Source organism: Canis lupus, chromosome 5 (assembly GCF_003254725.2).
Source record: "Canis lupus dingo isolate Sandy chromosome 5, ASM325472v2, whole genome shotgun sequence".
In the NCBI taxonomy this organism is placed as follows: Eukaryota; Metazoa; Chordata; class Mammalia; order Carnivora; family Canidae; genus Canis; species Canis lupus.
The window spans coordinates 66,951,780-66,957,605 of record NC_064247.1 but is presented as its reverse complement, the minus strand read 5'-3'; positions in this window follow the sequence as shown (position 1 = coordinate 66,957,605).

The window sequence follows — 5,826 nt, the reverse complement described above, 5'->3', positions numbered from 1 at the left end:
CAACTCACCTGTTCCCGAGTAGGGGGCAACTCCACGGTAGCTGTTGTGCCTACCCCGTTTCTCCGAAAATGGCCCGTGGTATCTGGTGGCACAGAAGGTCCAGGCGGTCCGCGGCCCCTGCCGGGGGTGGAGATGGAATCTGTTTTTTTCTTTCTGGAGCATAGGACTTCTTTTCATTTCGCGTATAAGTCATTTCTTGAAAATGGGTGTGGTGAGCTTCTCCCAACGTGCTGGGGGCTCTTCACGCTGCCTGATAACCAACATAAACTCCTAATTTTAGTGAAGTCCGGTGCATCTCGCTTTTCTTTTGTGGCTCTTGCTTTCTCCGCCCTGCTTTAAGGGATCTTTGCCTGCCTCACCTCACTGTTTTCTTTCAGCTGATTTCCTGTCCTGCCTGCGCCGCGTTTCTGACCCCTGGCCTGCTCTGGCCAACCCGTCCCCCCCACCGCCCCGCGCACCCCGTGTTCTATGAAGCCTTTCTTATCTCTCCGCCCAGATGAACGCTCTGGGGACTGCAGGTCACTCACTATGTCCTGTTCCTCTGCCTGTTTATCCGGTGTTCTCTGGCTGCCCATTCACAGCTTCAGCAGCCGTACCATTGCTTGCAATCAGCCACCCTTTCTCTGATGTGGTGTTGCCACTCTCGGAGGAGAGCGATTATATCATTAACATGGATGTGGTCTGAAGCAGAAAACTCAATTTAGAGTCAGTGTGACATCTCAAAGGGGATTGATTCTGTGAGAGTGGCCATTTGTTGGTTTCGTGAAAATATGCAATCAGGAAAAAAAAAATCCCAAACTGTACATGTTTCCTTTGCCCAGAGCTGTACTTGGAAGGCACTGGAGTCAAGCCTGGGAGGACAGAGACTTAGCGGTGCACCCTGGGATCCACATGGCTGACAGATGTAGCCGGCAGGCACCACGGGGCGTGGGCAATCCACAGAGCAGGGAAAACCGAGAACTTTCAAGCCGAAAAGAGCTTAAAAAGCTTCCAATCCACCTACGTTTTTTGCATCTGGTGAAGTCAGCAGGGCCTCATGGCTGGGAGGGGCCCTTGTTCCCAGGTGGACTGATCCCCATGGAGGTGCTGGCACTCAGAGAGAGGCCCCAGGGGAAGCTTGCATCCCCCCTGCCTCCACTCCTACCATCCAGTGAATGCTGGGCCCGTGGGAAGCAGGAGAAAACACAACTCACCCTAGTTAGCAAGTAAACACAATAGGCCAATAGCAGGTAGATACAGCCATAGTGGCAGCGTGTGGCAGCTTCTGCGAGTCAACAAACCCCTCAGAATGAGGAGCATGTGCATAAGGGAGTTAATGCAGCAGGCCTGAGAGCATGGTCCCCAGGAGGGCCTCCTGGTGAGGTCAGCCCTCAGCTGGCATCTGGGAACTTGGATTCAGGGAGGGTCCCCCACTCCCAGGGCTGATAAGAGGGGCTCCTGGTGCTGACACTGTGCAAACAACGTGGTGGTTGCAGAACATCTGCTTTCCTCCAGGGACTCTGGGATTTGGGTCTGTGCCAGGGAGAGGAGAGTGCTCACATGACTGACTCCCAGGAAAAAAACTCTGGCTGCCACATCCCTGGCGAGCCTCCCTAGTGGACACCACTTCCCAGGTGTTGTCACAGTGTGCTGCTGGGGAACAGAGTGTCTCCTGTGTGGCCCCTGAGAGAGGGCTCAGGAAGCTGGTGCACGTTCTCCCAGACTTTGCCTGTGTGCCTGTCCCTTTGCTGATCTTGCTTTGGGCCATCTCCCTATAACACGTTAGGGCCGTGAGTACGACTCTATGGTGAGCTCATGAGTCCTTTTAGAGGATTACTGAAACTCACACATGTCTACATATGGCACCCCTAATTCAGTGCTGTGCTAAGTAGTGGTGCTAAACCAGAAAAGGTCTTATGCTTTATCTTAGGTAGAATCCAGTGAAATCATTCATCGAGGTGAACATCAAGTCCCAAATGATGCAGTGAAGATTTCAGTGTGGCCAGAGTCCATGTGTTTAAAATGAGGGTCAAAGGCTGGGGTAAGGAAAAAAAAATAGGCTTGAGTTGGGTCTTAAGGATGGTGTGGCAGGCAGGACACTGGCCCCAAAGACAACTTCGTTCTAACCGGTGGTGCCAGAAACTCGTCACTTTACATGGCAAAGAGAAATTACAGTTGCAGGTGGAATTGAAGTCGCTAATGAGCTGTCCTGGATTATGTAGGTGGGAGATGTTATCACGGGGTAATTATCAGATATGACAGAAAGATGTCTCAGTTTGCTCAGGCTGCAATGAAAGAATATGTATGCTGGGTTGCTTATAAAGAGCACAGGTTCGTTTCTTGAGGCTCTGGAGGCTAGAAATCCAAGATTAAGGGTGCTGGCAGACGCTGCTTCCTTGACAGCTGCCTCCACGTGCCCTCCAGAGGTGGAGGGAGCTCCCGGAGTCCCGCCTGCAGGGGCAGCCCTCCCGCTTAGGAGGGCTCCGCCACCGCAGCCAGATGGCCTCCCGAAGGCTTTACCTCCTAGTGCCCTCCTCGAGCACGGTTAGGGTTTCAACACAGGAATTCCGGGGGGACCATACACATTCGATCTCTTGCAAGGGAGGCAGAAGAGATGTGATGTGGAGACTGGCCATCGGGGCTTTCAGACAGAGCGAAGGGCCCTAAGGCCAAGAACACGTCTGGAAGAGGCCAAAAGACAAAGGAACACAGCTCCATGGACTCTTCCATCTTAGCTCTGTGCCACCCAGCTTGGCTGTCTGACCTGCAGAACTGAAAGATGAGGTGTTACAGCAGCCTTAGGAAGTGAATAGAGATTTGCAGGGTTTCTGTTTTTGGTGGATGAAGGAGAGTAGCAAGCTAGGACTCACTCATCAGAAGCGCTGGGTGCCACCACCTGTCGGTTTCCAGGCCAGGAGGCAGAACGCCACCCCCTCCCACCCACAGGTGACTCTGGCTTCTCTAGGAGGGAGTCTACCCTGTCCTCCCAGCATCCACCTTTCCAGGCTCTCTTGAACACCCCTCCCTAAGCCTGGCTTGGAAGGTGCGAAGGAGAGGTGGACTGGAAAATGAAAAGTTCCTCCCTGAGAAATCTCTTCGCAGGTTCCCTTACAGAGTCCCCAGCTTCCCCGGTGCCCTCGTGGTCCCAGGCAGTCCTTGCTAATCCTAAGAGGCAGGAATACTAGGCTGAACCATACAAAACGGCCCCTTCTGTGGGGAGAAAATAGCTGAATGTTGGCGATTTCAAATAATTTCACATAATATTATCATCAACGGCACTGTACAGATGAGAAAACCAAAAGTTTGGAAGGTCAAGTCATTTGCTCGAGGCCACACATTTGGTGAGCCAGGAATGTGGATCTGAACTGAGGGCCCACCTCGCAATGTGCTGCTCTGACCACGGTGGCAGGCTGCCATCCATCAGATTGGGAGGGTGTGGTTTTCAGATGCCAGGATGAGCATCTGGACGTGCTGGGAAGCCACAGGGAAACCCTTGTAGGGGGAGAGGCTGCAGCGGGGGGAGGGGGGCTGGGGGGCAGCGAGGAGGACACACAGGGACGTGGTATGGAGGATGAGGCGTAGGCTGCGGTGGAGATGAAGGTGAACTGTACCCGGATTACGAGGTGCTGGCAGGTCACTGGAGAGGAAGGAATGATCAGAGACACTTTTGGTTTTTGAGTCTCCTGTCCTTGGCATCGGATCTAGCCCATAGCAGTTGCTCTATAAATCCTCATTAAATAAGAACAGAACTAAACAGATAAGGTTAGAAATTGTTCCCAGGCAGTGAAGAATCCCCACGTTGAAAGTAGGGGGTTTCAGGAGCAGCTGTGGTGCAAGCTGGTGTATGGTGAACAGCTCCTGTAATGCATATAGTGACACCTACTGCCAGTAATATGGGCTGTGACAGTTCCAGGGCTGACTTCTCTATACTTGGGTGCTCCTTTCTTGATCTAACTGGAACGCTGAGTGGAAATTTGAGCACACGTCTTTGTGTAGTGGGCAGGTAGGTAAGTAACCTGGGCAGGCTGAAGGGGCACATTTCTGAAAAGATATGAGTATAAACACGCACGCAGACTCTTTAAAGAATTTCTGAGTTCTGCAAGCTTGTCCCACATCATAACAAACATATCAAGATACTCCCATGTTATCTAAATACTCTCAAAGAATTTGAGCTTTGAAAAAATAGTTTTCATTTGAAATTATTTAGCGACAGGGAACTCATTTAATTTATGATTGCTATGACTTCCTGGCAATCATGGTATTAGGAAATTCTTACCAAGTGATTTCTAACTTACATGTGGTTTTCAAGTACAATGAAATGTTTATCAGTAAATAAATTACAATTTGAAGTTGGCACGTTACATTTTGGGGACTTTTCTTCAAACATTTATTAATTTCAAGCTTGCAGGGGAACCCTGGGTGTCTCATCGGTTGGGCCCCTGCCTTTGGCCCAGGGCATGATCCTGGAGTACCAGGATCGAGTCCCACATCGGGCTCCCTGCATGGAGCCTGCTTCTCCTTCTGCCTATGTCTCTGCCATGCTCTCTCTCTCTCTCTCTGTGTTTCTCATGAATAAATAAATAAAAATCTTAAAAAAAATTTCAAGCTTGCAGTGTACTTCTTGCATTTTGGGACCAATAAAATTTCCTTTTCAGGCTCAAACATTTTCACAGGTTCATGAAAAGTCTAATGAATAAATGGCTTAGTAAACACTGCTGCTTGTGTATGATTGGCCAAAGAGGCAATAAAAGTCAATGAAGATTCTGACTCTTCTCTATAGAAGGGTGCCTAGACCTGAATGTGGGGAAACGTGTCTTTTTCCCTTGTTGCCAGGGTTTTCTTGGTCATTTCCATCACTCCTGCAGCCCCCACTCCACCATAAATAGGAAATGCCAGTTAACATCCAGGAGCGGCTGGAAACTGGGCGCAGACACACAGAAGACCCCCCCCCAACACAACACAATTGACATTTTCTGGGGAACAACAGGATTTATGATGGAAATTTCCCTAATTGGACATTCTGGCCCTAATATGCTGGACAATCCTGTTTTTCTCTGGTCTTCAGATACTTTTCTTTAAACATCTGGGCTTTCTTTCTTTCGTTCTTTTCTTTTCTCTACACTCGGGGTCAGTGGGCAGTGACTGGCGCCCTAGGACCAGGTCTGTAAGGAGCCGCGGCAGGTGTACAGTTGGCCACTGTCTGCACACGTGACCAGGGTCTTCCTCTCCTCCGGGTGTGGGGGTGTGTGGGGTGGGGGGATGCCTCCCCTGCAGCTCCAGGAACTTGGGGCGCGCTCACCGAGGAGGGCCTGACCGCTGACCGGGCCTGCTGGGGGTCACGGTGCAGGGACCCCAGGCCGTCTGCAGCCCTGACCTCGGCCCCCACCCGCTCCGTGACTACCACCGCTCTCCACCTCCACTCACCCGGAGCCCTGGGTGTGGGGTCTGCACCCCGACCTCCCTCCGCCGTCGGGCCGGCAGCACCTCGTCTTCCGCCATCGGACTCGCACGCCGCGCCCCGCCCGCGGGCTCCGCCGCAGGAACGCCCCCGCGGCCCCTCGGGAATTTCTGCCGACACCCCCGCCCCGCGCCGCCCCCGGGACCCCCGACGCAGACCCCGGAAGGACACCCGGACCGTCAGCCACCGCCTCTGCGCAAACTGATTTCTCGGAAAGACGAGCGCTTCGAAGAAGGCCGGCCGGGCCGTCCGCCCCCATTGGGGGGCGCTGGCGGGGCGCCCGCGCTGATTGGCCGGCCGCGGCGCGTCTCCCGCGCCCATTGGCCCGCGCGGCCGCCGCTCGGCGCGCCGGGCCCGCCCCCGCCCTAGACCCGCGCGGGCGCCCCAGC